General features: G+C 33.2%; 1 protein-coding gene across 10 annotated transcripts in view; it reads left to right on the forward strand.

Moving 5' to 3' along the window:
* Positions 1–11,029: 11,029 nt before the first annotated feature.
* The window catches only part of LOC102587641 (uncharacterized), a 25,453-nt gene continuing 21,105 nt past the window's right edge, over positions 11,030–15,377 (forward strand). For 8 of the 10 annotated variants that reach the window (XM_006358250.2, XM_006358248.2, XM_015313884.1 and 5 more), the window contains exon 1: positions 11,031–11,203. The gene's annotated coding sequence lies outside the window, so the exon portion shown is untranslated. Of the gene's footprint in view, positions 11,204–15,377 lie in introns of all 10 variants that reach the window. The other 2 variants (XM_006358252.2, XM_006358246.2) reach the window with 1 other exon arrangement.

Genomic DNA, 15,377 nt, shown 5'->3' on the forward strand with positions numbered 1-15,377 from the left:
ACTAGGATTACTGCGTTATGAGATTGTGGGGAACACATATACCTTAGTTATTTCTCTTATCTTGATAACAACCAAAGTTGAGTTTGATTATTGATTACTTATTAAGTTCTTACTATTTGTTTTACACAAACACAACCCCCCTTTAATTACCTGTTTCTGGAAATAATTTGACTAATTGAATATAATTGTTGGTTAAAGTAAAGTCTAAACCATTTTTCTCGTGGCATCGATCCCAACTTACAAGTTGGGTTCTTTACTTGATAACGATCGCTTATACTTCTGTAAGGAGGTGTAATTTGAACGTATCAAGAAAGTAAGATTTGAAAAAAGGAAGTTCAAATTTTGTTGGGAAACTAAAGACTTGAAGAGTATTTGGACGCACTTTTGATAGTGACTTGATATTTATGCTTAAGGGGTTTTAGAGAAATGATTTGGAGAGAAGTGAGCTAGAATATCTCCAATTAAAGCAACATGTTCACATAAACAGTTATAACACATAAACAAATATTGCTCGCTTTAAACAGATATGTGACCCTTTTATGCCAAGGGTAAGCCTAACGATTTGAAGAATGTATAACATCATTTGAAACATTCCATTGCCCCCCAAAAATTAAAATTTATACAAACTTTATGAATAAATTGAATGGGGATACATAATAGGGGGAAATGGGATACAAACTTTGTTCTTGATTTTTATTTTTTTTATTTTTTAATCTCCGGATGTCCATGCTTTTGTTTGCAATGATAATGTGCTCCTTATTCGATTAGAATAAAACTATAATCTAACTCCCTAACCCAAGAGACAATATTTTGTCAATTGACGTATACATCCTTCAAATTTAAACACATAAGCATGATTGTCTTTTATTGACCAATGAGCCAAATAGACACAAGGTGGGCGTCTAATGGGCCCAACACTCCTTGGGTGTTGGGTTAACTTAGTTCAAAAAGCGCTAAATTCAGGATTTGGTTTCGCTCTACGCTAGTTGACTAAGAGTGACTTTTGAAAGACCGGGAACCCAAGTGGATAACTTAGGCTGGAACTCATGACAACCATTGGACGCATGACGTACCAATAAATTGCCGATCATTCCGAAAAAGGGTTGGGTATAAAAAAGTTCGGCTACGATTCCGCAAAACCGTTCTTTAATATACTATAAATACATATTGGAAAATGCCATGAATGCAACATTTCATAATTTACAAGAATTGAAACAAGTAATCAATTTAAACAAATAGCTAGATAAGTTAATTTTAAGGTTAGAACCCATTCAAGTCCCCAACAGAGTCGCCATTCTGTTTTATTAAAAAATGAATTTAGACTGATTTTAGAGTTGCCACTTAATTTTTAAAGTAAAATTAAGAAACCTATTTTTCTCAAAAGACTAAAACAGAAATCTAATGAAATTATTAAAAGAGGGTTCGGGGTTCCTATTAGCATTTCGAGAAGGGTTTGAAAGCACCCAAAATGCCCGCTAACATGCGGTTATCCGATAATTAGTTATTTGGCTAATTGATTTTAAGAAAAGAAATAAGCATGCTTGACTTATTTTAGGAAATAGACAAACTATCTAACTTCAAATCATTTTAAAGGGGAAATGGGAAAATATCGAGTTATTACCTAAGTATCAAACTCTACAAAATTAATTTTTTCTTATATCAAGGAAGTGAATGCTTAGTTAGTTTGTTTTTTTTAAGAAAATTAGTTCAGAATGACCATCTGTCGGAAAAATTAAATTGTAGTAACCTTAAGATTAATAGCAAATAACGACAGGTAAGCAAATATAAAATAATAAAATAAAGAAGGAATTTTGGGCCCAAGTCTGACTTTCGGTCCGCCTGGGTCAGTACTTGGGCCTGATTTCCTTTTGGGCCTTTGCCCATTTTCACACATGTCCTAGATAACTAAAGTGAGATAATTTTTTCATTTGGGCCTTAGGCCCAATTCTTGCATTTGGGTACTTGTCCTAACAATTAAATTATAATAATGATAATGACAAGGGCTTAAGCCCAAAGTAACAAAATACAACTTTTTGAAATTAAGAGTGGGCCTTTGTCCCAATCTTTTCAATTTCCCGATCTGTTGCGCATTCTTTCAACTCCGGGACTTGTTTGTCGGTCTTGATGGTTGGCTGACTCGATGGGAAAGAGTTTGAGCCTTTTTGGCTCTCCCGAAATGCTAAGGGAAGGAGGAGTTCGTAGTGAACTCGGGCAGATTTCACCTTTTCCCGAGTAGTGGACTGAGGCTACGAACAGAGAAAAAACGACTTCACCACAACAACAGGACTCCGATGATTCCGATGAACAGTAAAGATGTCGCGTTTGGAAAAAAAGAAAACCGAACCTAAACACTCTATAATATTTGTGGACTTTGGTCTATTTTTGCTTCAAAAAACTATGTGTTTCTATGTATTCTTTCACTTGCACCGGCTAAATTTTTCCTCCACCCTTTTCCAACCCCTTACAAATGAAGAAGATAGAGGTTTATATAGGGGGAAACTAGGGTTCGGAAATGAGGAAAAGGGCTGAAAATTTGAATTCCAGGCCCATGAAATTGGAGTTCAAAATCTAAATTCTATCCAAAATCCGAGAATATTCCTAACGATTCTCTCAATTTGAATGGATAGAATGGAGGCGGAGGGCTAGGATCGATCGAGTGTCCTCGCTATGCCACGCGGATCGATCCCAAGGTTCAAGGACAAAAATGTGTGTTGCTTTTCTGTTGAAATCGTACAATTTGGAGAGGGACGTTGGAGAAGATGACAAGGAAATCACAGTGTACTGATCACTGTGTTGACGTTGTTGCTCTCCGTCTATCTTCGTGAATTGGACGTCGTTTGATGTTGCCGTGTTATTGCGTTTGGTGACTGAATTGACACTGCCAAGACGTTGTGTCCTTGTTCCGTGTAATTTGACGACGCTTCATAGCTAGAGCTAATACTGGAGTCGTTGGAATCGCCATGTAGTCGATTCAGGGTTTCTTTGTTGAAGAAAAAAAAGGTTGGGTCAGGTCATTTAGAGATTGGGTCGGTTGAGTGGATTTGAGGGAATATTAAATTGTACTGGGTTGGTGGCTTGGAGAATTTGGGCTACTGGAAATTGGTAAAGCCCAAAACTTTGGCCTTAAGATGGGTTTGAAGAAAAAGGTGGAATTTGGCTAAAATTGTAATAGAAATTAATTAGCAATTTAGCCAATCGGATTAAAGAGGTAACCCAAAAGAATCAATTTTAGAAGACTCGGCTAGAATTCAACTAGGACGAATTAATATAATTAATTTATGAGCTTCTTAATCTTAAGGAAATAAAATAATTAACTTAATTGTAAACCGAATGATTTAAAAATATAAACTATTATATAACTAAACTAATTAACCAAATATTTAATTAAACAAAATCTTTTTGAGATGATTTTCAAATATTTATAAAATATATATAAATATATAAATAATTATCTAAAACATATATATTATTTAAAAATTATAAAAGTGATAACACTGTTTAAAATAACTTGCAAACTATTTTTGAAATTTATGAAACTAATTATTTTAAATCGTTTAAAATTGAAGAAGTTCGTTGATTAATCTATATTGGGGAGGGTCAAAATTGAGTGTCAACAGTGATGTTTTAGGAATCCCTTGAGGTTCAAATTATTTGAAGGGTGTAATGAATCAAGTATGACTTGTTATAATGTTGTGGATCGTGTGAATTGTGAATTTTAAGTTTAAATAGCGACTAGGAGTTAAGGTTACGTCTTTTTATAGTGATTAGAATTGTATGTTATCTATTTATATAAATGGGTTAAGGGTCGGAGTATTGGCATGAGAATCGGAGGGGAAACTATTTAATAAATTTAGTTGTGTCCTTGTATTCAGAAAAAAATTATGTGACAAAAAGGGTTGGATTATGATATGATATGAGGGTGGAATAATCTAGATGATGAAATTGACAGCAGAGGAAGGTGTGTGACTTGAGATGGAGTGTATGAGTTCCAAAGTAATGCTACTTGTAGTGAGAGTGGTGACTGAGTAAATCGGGGTTCAAATTTTATCTCTAAGTTTCATGTCTCTTTGATTATTTTCATGAAATTATATGGTGGATTGGGGTCGGACGATCATGCCTATCAAAATGTGTTGTTTGTACTGATACTACTCTTACTATGTCACTTGGCATAGTTTGGTTGCAGGATCAGTGATGTTTCTTAAGTGAAGACGAAGATGATCTCTGACAAGTTCTACTTCTCTTTCCTTATGGTGGAAGCCCAGTCATATTTCTTTTCATAATTTTGTACCATAGTAGAAACTTTTATACATGTTTAGACTAGTTTCTTGTGAAGAGCTCAGTGTATTTTTTAACAAAGCTTTATTTTAAATCGAGTTAAGAGTATTTCTATATGTAAATAGGGTGTTAGCTTATAATTTGTTCGCTTTCGCATATAATGACCCAATTTGGGGGTAAGCATTCTCCTATGTAGGTGTTAGAATATGTACTCATACGATCGGATAGATTGAATTATCACGACCCAAAAGCCGAGGTCATGATGACACACATCCCAAAAACCCTAAAATAATGTGTAAGCCAAAGAAATACATAAAAGAATCCCAAAGGAAAGTCACGCCACGAACGATACGAGAAAAATAACAAATAGAATATTTCAAAACTTGGTAGCATAAGTATAAAGAGCATCTAATACATTTTTAAAATCTAAAATATATCTCAAGTCTTTGAAAGAAAAGTTAAAGGCTTTAAATGATAGATGAAGACCAATGGTGATCCGGAAAGCAGGATCTCACCACAACTCCAAAAGAAAGAACTCTGCTGGATCCAATCAATCGCTACGATGATCACCCTAACTAAGATCTACATCAAATGGATAACAGAAGTAGGGGTGAGTACAATCCATATGTACTTAGGAGGTTAGACCAACTGAATATAAGCAACTAAACAAACATAAGAAGTAAACTATGAACACCTTCACTTGCACGAAGAAAAGTCCTATTCTAGCATTGGTGTCGCACATTTATATAGAAGGGCGCAGATAAAGTAAGCATATAAGGGCACAAATAATATTTAATTCAACACATAAACATGTTACACAACACAACAAAATGACCAATGCAACGCAATTGAATGATGGTATGATGGAATGATATGGTGGTACCAAGGTCGTCGCACAACCTATCATATACAGCTTGTCGAGCATTTAGATACAGTCCATATACCAATCTCATAATCTCAATATCTCATCAACTTACCGCCTAGTTCGTAGTCAAGGATATAAGTAAGGTGTCATATTTTCTTTCTTAAAAAGATAGTATTTCTCCACTTTCTCATATTTTCATGAACAATGATATATTGCATGATGATGAATGCATCACAAAACATATAACACAAAGGTGTAATCAGTTCATCAAGGGTTTCAACTAGTATCAAGTTCCCAAACTCAACATGAAAACACATTCTCAAATGATAGAGATAGTGGAAGAAACTATTTGAAACCAACCCTTTTTACCAATTAGAAAAACATTCTTTTCATTTTAAGATATTCAAAACAATCAACTCAATCCCCTAACTTGGGCATCACGATGCCAAAATAAATATAAGTCACACAACCTCTCGCTCAAGCAATTACTCAAATATCACCTAATTCCCGCAATAATTACAGGTATCACACAAGCCTCCACACATGCTAAACACCACAATTAGGCAACATACGCATTAGACAAGGAGGTTAACATTTATGAACTTCTAAAACTCATGCTACTACTCATTTCAAAGTTGACTCCCTAAGAAAGGTTAATTACTCATCTCAGTCTAAAAGAGGGATAGCCAAACCTACCTCAAGGCCGAACTTCACTCGAACAACTCTAACATAGCACTTCCTCAACCACACAATCAGCAGAATGATCCTTAACTATCAAAAATGAAAAGAGTTCATCAAAAGGAGTTCAATGATACCCATATTGATAGGATTTGAAACCAGATGCAATATAATCCAAACATCACTTCAAAAACCAAAAGGCTAAAATCAGATTTTTAGTTGTAAACCAAGTTCTACAAGTGAAGAGGAATTCATGGTTGAAAAACCCATTAAAACGATCTAGAAACGAGTCTCAAATCAAGGTCTTACTAATTTTTCCACTTTGGGAGAAAACACCCCAAAACCCACTTTGAAATCAATTTTTTTAAAGAGTTTTAAGAATATAAAACTTGAAGGAATCAACCAAGAATTGATAAAGAAATCTTACCCACACAAATTTGCACAAAAATGCTCTCAAGAATCGCCTCCCCTAAGCTCCATTGAAAATGAAAGAAATGAGAAAAAATCAGATAAATCTTGAATTGGATTATATCCGAGTCTAAAAATTAGGGTCCACGAACGTGGCCTACTAGGTTACCAATGCTCGCGAACACGGGAACATCTCTATGATCGCAAAGCACTGTTCACCCGTGAATGCAACCTACCCTTCTCGCAAACGCGGTGGCCCAGGCATCATTATCCCAGGAATGAGCTAGGGCGCCCGAGAATGCGGTCCCCTTGCACCGGAGCAGGCACACTGACTACTCCGATTGGACCTTTAAAAACCGTTCAGTTCGATAAAAATAAACTGGGCATGCTACCCCACTAAAATCGATATTCCAGACTCAATGAAATCATTGAATTTTTTTTTAAAAGGTCAAATTATGGATTTACCCTTCTAGACCACTTTAAGGCTTAAAACTCAACTTCTCATCCAAACGTCCAAAGCTCAACCAAAGGCCTCAAAAACCTTACTAACCACCTACTATCTTAAACTTGATGTTTCGGTCGCGATGAAACTGACGGAATTCCCATCCCACGCTTGGAACTCAAAATATTGACTGAAGTCAATCGTATCATGAATTCTCAACTCAAAAGGGGTCAAATCACCAAAAACACAGTTGATCGCATCGGGGACCACACCAGTCATTTCCAAAACACAAAGCATGAAAACGCTAAGGGGAAGAGCAAAATGGTCACTTCATAATCTAAAACAAATTTAATGGGACATTACATAGATCGTGATAAAACTAAAATTAGCGAGATTTAATTTGACAGGTTATACAACTCCAAAATTCTCGTATATTTGAAGATAAGCTCGTTTGAAGGTTGACCTTGCACCAAAACTCAACATACGATCTACCATACTTGCACCACTTTCCATCTACCGAAATACGACTCATACATGCAATAATGTATGACCCATAGATGGTTCCTCCCTGCCAAGTAGTAGTTTTTCCATTTTATAGATATCCAAAATATAGAATACGATCCGTATATGCAATCTATAATCGTACCTCACACCATGCTTGAACTAATACCTTCAAACATAATCCGTTCATGCCTAAATCAACTCCAAATTTAAATAACACTTCACCAGCATAAATAGATTCCTCAAACATCTAAGAACCATAAAAAGTTTAGTTTAGTTTAAATCGCATAAATCAAATGATATAAATCTTATCTCGATAGTACGCGACATTACACTTTAATCCAACAATCTGATAGAAATAAATTAAAATGATTTATTTTTTATTAAAATGATTTTTTGCACCCCCTAATTTCAAATCAAAATTTCAAGCTATATTCCCAAAAATTCAAACCTCTCTTTATGATTTGTAACGCCATTCTTGTATCACAAAATAAATTAAAAAAAATAATAATTGTATCAACCTACGCGGTCAAATAACTCTTAAATTTTTTGAGATTCTTGAAATCTAAAACTCCTCTTTTTTGTATTATTATTTGTAAAAATACTTTTTGACCCAGAAATTCATTCTCACTTCAAATTCACCAATTCATTTTTCAGAAAACAAGTCTCAAACCCTAGAACCCATCGTCGTCGAATGAGGTATACCGATTGATTTCCCTTTCAATTCTATACTTTTCTTGCATTCTATTAATCCTCTTCTGTGTTGTTCCTCATTTAATTTGACTGCTACTAGTTGATTTTATCTTTTTATTTGGTAATTTTGTATCGGCCCAGATGGGTGGTGCTTTTTTGCATTGATTAGTTGCTATTTCAGTTTTCTGCTTTATTTGACTTTGTTTTATCAAAATTCACCACCATGTTTTGGGCCTTTTTTTTAAAAAAAAAATTATGTAAAAGGATTAGAATGAAATTCAGGCTTCAGAGTTATATGTGATTTCTATCTGTCATTGTTTATTTTCTTGCAATCTAGTGTTATCAAAAGGGAAAAGTGCAAAAAACTCTTTAACGCTTCAAGTGCAAATAAAGAAAAACGCGAATGTAGAAATTTACAAATTTGTATGTGTAGTTGAGATTAATAATTATAAACATGAATAAAAATATATGAACAAAGAAATTAGTTTTTTTGATAAAGTGAAATTTAACTGTTTAGATTCCAATTGTAAGTAAGAAAAAATATATCTTAAAAGCCTAAATAATACATGAAAATGTCTATAAAATGAGATAAAACGCTCAACATGTTTTGCACCTCGCTTTAGGGCTTAAACACACATTTGATAACAATGTTACGGTCCAGATATGGATGTAAATATTTTATTTTAAAGTAGAAGAAGCACTCTTAGAACCCAACAATGGCTAGAAGTTTGTTGTTGTTGTTGTCCTTTTTTTAAAAAATAAATTAAAAATAGATATTTAGGCATCGTTTGACTACTTATATTAATTGAACTATTTTTTTGACAATTAAATAAGTTTTATTAATTATCATGTGAAACTATACAAAATTCGCCTAACAAGTTGAGGGTCCAAGTGGATAGTTATGTTCTTTAAGATATTACAAATATTCCAACTCAAAAACACATTCTCACTCAAATTTACCAAAAATCTTTACCATCCTGAATAATAGGTCTCAAACTCTAGAAACCCTCGTCATCAAATGAGGTATACATATTGGTTTTCCTCAAATTTCTACTCTATGTTTTTACTGTATTTTCTTCATCCTATTCCTTGTTGTTCCTTATTTAATTTAATGTTTACTAGTTTGATTTTATCTCTTAGGTCATTCTTTTAGCGTGGGATAGATTCTCTTAGGTCAATTTTGACTTTTTTTAAGTTAAAATTTATCTTTATGTTTTTTATTATTTTATTTTAGAAAATGTTATTTATATGGACGATTATTTTTAATAAAGTGAAATATAATTTTTTTTAAAAATTTGTTTAGTTTAGAAAAGATGGTAGAGAACCGTTTAAGCATGTACTTGGTGGTTTATGTGAAAAGGAAGGAATCAAAGAATATTTGAAGGAAATGAATGTACCAAAGAGATTAAGTGGGAAGTTATCACTATTTTAGATTTTTGGTGTAACGAACATGATATAAAAGAGGAGATTCAATTAGTAGACTTCATAATTTTTTCGTAAGTATTTTCTGTCCTTATTTTTCCTTTTCTTGTAACTTCTTTTGGAGGTGACCAACACAGTCCTTAATGATGAAAAATACAAAAAGTTAGCAAAAAAAATTTCTTCTAAAATAATCAATTGTTTAGTGTCACATCTTTAAGATTGCATTCACTAGCTAGTAAAGTAAAGTATGCCTTAATGCTATGATGATATTAAAATTCACATACGCTTCACTTTAAGGTTTGAGCCCTCCTTTGACTACACTATTACAATCTAAATATAGATGTAAGGGGTCGTTTGGTAGAGTGTATAAGAATAATGCAAAATAGGGTGCATTAGTATTGCTTGCATTAGTAATGCTTGTATTAGTTATGCAAACATTATTTCTTATACACTGTTTGATTTAATGTATTAGAAATAACAAATCTTACATAATTTCTATTTAAAAATATATGTTTACAAAAATACCCTTCACACTTTATTTATTTTACACTTCCTTTTTTAAAAAGTTCTTTGCTAAAACATCAAAATAAAATTTCTTTGCTAAAACATTATTAACTCTTCTTCTTCTTCTTTATTAAAAAATAATGTTACATAGTTATACTATTGCGTCAAATAATTTTTTTATCAAATTTATCGCCACAATAATAAAAAAGAAGAAAATTAAATCGTATTGAAATTAGATTTTTAAAAAAGATACTTAAGAGGTAGCCTATTAAAATGAAACTTATCAACCATTAAATAAATAGTGGGGCAGACCCTTTTATTAAATAAAATGAAATCAAATCCTCCAAAAAATACCTATTAAGACACCAACAAATTTTAAAACACTGAAAAACAAATAAATATAAAAATAAAAATATATGAAAAGATTCTAGAGTTGTGAGAAAATGCTATGAAATGTTTTAAAAGGGCTTTGAGGGTAGTTTTGTAATTATTTAATCTAATGCAAGTGTTAAAATGCTATGTATTACTAAACCTAAAATTACTTGGTATTAGTAATACACAACTTAATACACTATAGAGTGTATAACTAGTTATACATGACATGAAAAAACGTACCAAACAAGGTACTACTAATACCAACACCTAATGATACGAGTTTTATTTTAAAGTAGACTAAGGATACTTGAAACTCAACAAAGGCTAAGAACTTCTTGTGTTGTCGTTATTATCCTTTTAAAAAAAAAAAACCCTTTTGGTGTCATTTGAGTTTATGTATATATTGAAATATTACCGATATTAACTTCCACTTAAATAATGTTTGGTTGGTTTTCTAATCACTGTATTGATAATTCATGTATTCTTATGTTGTACTTGATGTATTATTTTATATCAAAATTGATGTCGAATAACAATACACATATCAATAATATATATTTAATATAAATAGAACAAGTATAACTTATAAAAAAACTTTGTAGTATTATTACTTATTTAATTATAACAATACTCATTTTAGTATTGATTTTAAAATCTTGTGTGTAAAACTACATTATATATAAAATTAATTTTTAATTTATAATATATACTTATTGTTGATTTTTTTTAGCAAGCCAAAGACTTGGTTCAATTTTCTATCTCATATTTGATATCTATATTAAAGTTCTAATATTTTAAATTCGTGCAATTTAAAGCAAGAAAATTTTCTTAGTTTAAACCCGAGACCTTTTAGGAAGAGTCACCCATGAACTGCACCACATATTAAATCCCTAATTACGAAGTCCAAAAATAGAAGAAAACTCGATGTATTGCGCAAAAGTTTTTTCAGTTTTTCCTTTTGCTCTCTCTCGGTCTCTTCTCTTTCACTCTCACTGCTTCTTGCTGCTACTGCTACACCCTCTCCGTTCATGGCGTCCTCAGTAAGTTCTTGGTTACCTTTTTTTTTCTTTCTATTTTTTAAAATTTCGTTAGCTTTTTAAAGCAAAAACTTAATGAGGGTTTTCTTAATGTAAGGAAAAAAAGAGAAATTTAGAGTAATAATCAAGTAAAGAGTAAGAAACAAAGTCTAAACAGTGGTCATTAGTATTAAATTTAGGTGAACATTGTCAAAAGATCATCATATTAGTAGTCTATAAAATTGAAAAATACCATAGTCAATGACTTATGGGGTATTTGGATTAGTTTAGGTGGTTATTGACTTTTAAGCACTTTCTTTTTTCTTTTAGTTTTGGAGTTATTTGGAAAAGTTAAAAAGTGTTTTTTAAGCACCGACTTTTAGGCTAAAAAAGTTTAAAATCCCTACTTTTTTTTAAATGACAAGACAAACTGTAGGCAGGAGAGGTAACCTGCATTAGGTAAACCCGGTGTGAGTAGCTTGACCCAAAAGGCAAACCCAGGGATTTCAAACTTGAGACCTCTAACATTGATGTCCTAAGCCCAAACCAAAGGGTCAGGCCAAAGGGTCCGAGGTATCCCCTACTTTTAACTTTGGACTTATAAGTTACTTTTTATAAGCTCATCCAAACGGGCACTAAGTTTTTAGATACTCCCTCCATTTTTCAATTTCAAATTGAGGGACATGTTTTGACTTGACATATAATTTAAGAAAATAAAGAACGTCTTTTGACTCTTGTGGTCTAAAATTAAAGATCTGTTAAATGTACCAAAATGCCCTTTGATCTTGTGGTGTTAAACATGTGGAAAGTTGAAATTAAAAAGTTGCTAAAAAGGAAAAAAGGTCATTCTTTTTTAAAATGGACTAAAAAGGAAAGTAGGTCGAATAAATTGAAAACGGAGGGACTATTAGATATCAGTGACATAGAAATTAAGTTTTAATAAGTACAGCTCACTTGTACAAATTATGCTGCTTCTATAAATTTTGAATGGCCCAAAACATGCTTTCCTCTGTAGGTATGGATTTGTTTGAATGCTTGAGTTTTGTCCCTTTAATTCTAGGTTGCTGGTTGGTTTTCTGTAGTGCTATCATTTTTGTTCGAGAATCGTGTAGCTTTCTCTAATGCCATCTCTTTGTTCATTTTATTTTTGGGTATGCCATTTGGGATTGTGAAGCTTAAGTGCAAACAATTTAGATATCTAGATTCATTCTTTCGGGGACAATGGGGTGATAAATGAAGATGTAACATAGTTCCTTATTGTACTTTGTGGACCTTCTTGGTACTTATTAATGAAATTTTACCTCCTTTTTTTTTTTTAACTAAAACATATAATTATATGCTACAATTATACTTAACAAAGCGCAAGAAAAGTTTTATCTGACGACGGTATGACTAACAATATATTGTGAAAGTGAATGTTGGAACAATAGAATATTTTCATAGGATACATGTTGTAGAAATGTGGATCCTAAGATGAATGTTTCTCTGACAAGAATATACAATATTAGAATGCTGATCTCCAATAGAGGGTGCAACTTGCAAGTAAAAATACGGAGGATAAACTCCGAGAAGATCGCCTAAAATGGTTTGTCCATGTCTTGTATACACCGCCAAATACATTTGTCAGTAGGTATAGATGAGTGAAGGTGCTAAAAGTGGATGGAGTAGACTTGAATACACATCAACTGAAGTTGGTCCAGACAACCCTTTATTTCTCAAAAACCAATGCCAATTTAGCTAAGAACAGAACATCACAGAAGCAAATGATCCATTTACGCGATGCCAACTAATCAAGGTTAAAGTTTACTTGTCTTTCACTTATATTAGGTCCAATATTTTCAAGGAGTAAATTTAGTCTGGATAGAGACTTTGTATGTCTGTGAAATGATAATTGTGAGATTTGTAACATCTAGTTTCTTCAGAGGATCCTAATTTGTCTTTTCCAAATGATAACAATAGCAATTAGTTTGGTTTGGGTTTGAGATATAGTTAATTGATATTGAGATTCCTTGGGAGGTGATCTAAGGTTTCTAGTTTTTGTAGGACCATAAACTTAAAATGACATTCACTTACATTGCTGGGTAACATTGGAATGTCAATGGACAACTTGTGTTTGTTTGGAACCAAAGAAGAAAGATGTAGGATGTTTTGGTTTCATCCAGCAGAATCAAATATGTAAAGATACTGAATGGGTCATCTAGATGTCTGGTTGGACAGCTATTGGTAAACATAGTTGGGGGGTCAACGGATGTCATCATGCACCATTATCAGATAGTGAGAGGAGTTGGATATGAGTTGGTTGAGATTCAAGTTGCTCTTGCGGTGCAGAATGAAGTCTGTTTTATTTAGTTTAGGCTTAATGCATACTTTATACCTCCAACAACAACATACCCAGTGAAATCCCACTAGGTGGGGTCTGGGGAGGGTAAAGTGTACGCAGACCTTACCACTACCTCGTGGAGGTAGAGAGGCTGTTTCCGGAAGACATACTTTATACCTCCAACTTGCAGGAATTTTTTTTCACACCTTTGTTTGTGGGCACCCTTTTATACGCTCTAGTTTGTCATTTCCCGCTAGGTGGGGTCTGGGAGGGTAGAGTGTACGCAGACCTTACCGCTACCTCGTGGAGGTAGAGAGGCTGTTTCCGGAAGACATACTTTATACCTCCAACTTGCAGGAATTTTTTTTCACACCTTTGTTTGTGGGCACCCTTTTATACGCTCTAGTTTGTCATTTCCGTAACTAAGATCTCCCTAGATGACTTACGACCACTTCAACTTGGGGAGTCCATAACACACCAATGGGAGCATGACACACTTGTCACATTAAATTAAAAGAAAATACCCCCTCATCTCCTCTCGAGCTTCATTAGTGACAGTTTAAATGCAAAATAATTTTCATCTTGCAAATTTCCTCTATTCAGACCACCTCTTTCTTTGTGATAAACTGGAATACTACTGTACTTCATTACTGTAAAGTTTCCCCTATGAAAAACTTGGAAAAGAAACGCCAAGAAATCAACTGACGACAAAAAAGACTGCTTTTGGTGTAAAGAGAACTTTGCAAAGGAAGCTGAAATTCTGTTAGAATTTCTTAAATTCCTTTAAGAAGAACAAGGTCACACATTTGTTTTTTGAAATTGTAAATATGGCTCTAGCATAGCCTTTGTGCTGATGATTAATGCATTGTTGTTTTCTTTTATCCTTTCTCAAAATAAAATAAATAAAAGAATAATATGCTGTTACCTTTCTCAACAAAAACCAAAAGACTTTTTTATTGCAATAACTTATCCCTTTGGCAAAGCTAGTTTAATCCTTTTTTGTGGTCGGATGGCTCGATCAAGACTAAGTTGGATTTAGTCAATGGGTTGGACTACCTTATATATTTTGGCGAGCCAAGTTGTTTACCTTATTTTTATTTTTATCTTGTATATCAATGTCATGTGTCCAACTTGTTTGTACTACAACTAATCCCCTGGGTAGCCTGACCAGTCCACAAGTAAAGCTTGCCAAGTTAATCCCACACATCAGGTGTGGAGTAAATGGTGTCACACTGAGTGTTGTAGTTGGAATTCTGACCTGGATCTGCAGGTTGTACGGCATGTTTCAAGCACTAGGTCATCCCCATGGGACAGTAGTATATCTTTCTTTATTGATCTGTAGATAATATTGTTTTTACATAATTTAGCTCAATCAATTAAGCAGTGAAAATAATGCTTTTATGTAATATTTTCCTGGGAAGTTGCTCGTAATGTAGGAAACCAGCTCTTTCTTGACCAAAATTCCTCAAAGTACAAGCAGTATCATCTAAAGAAACCTTACTTAGTGCATTAAAGTCTACATTTCGTGGCCAATTGCATTTTGATCTATTCAATTACTTAAAATGATTAATGGAACTATGCTACATCTTATTTGAGTTGAGGTATGCCATAGACAATATTTAGAATTATGCTACATCTTATTTGTTTCTCTTGGAAGAAGTTGGCTTTCCCAAAGTATCTAACTTTGATTTGGTTTTCCTCATTTTATTCAATAAAATTATTGAAACAAGGAAATATCATCATTATCCTTCAAGTTATTTCAGAAGGCTATTTTGTCAGATCAGATAAAAAGGTTGTAGAAAGACCTACTGATTGTTAGGGACAAAGGGGAATGGATTTTTTTTTTGGGGGGTGGGAGGTGGGGGGGGGGGGGTGTTG

Source organism: Solanum tuberosum, unplaced genomic scaffold, assembly GCF_000226075.1.
Source record: "Solanum tuberosum cultivar DM 1-3 516 R44 unplaced genomic scaffold, SolTub_3.0 scf00272, whole genome shotgun sequence".
Taxonomy (NCBI): Eukaryota; Viridiplantae; Streptophyta; class Magnoliopsida; order Solanales; family Solanaceae; genus Solanum; species Solanum tuberosum.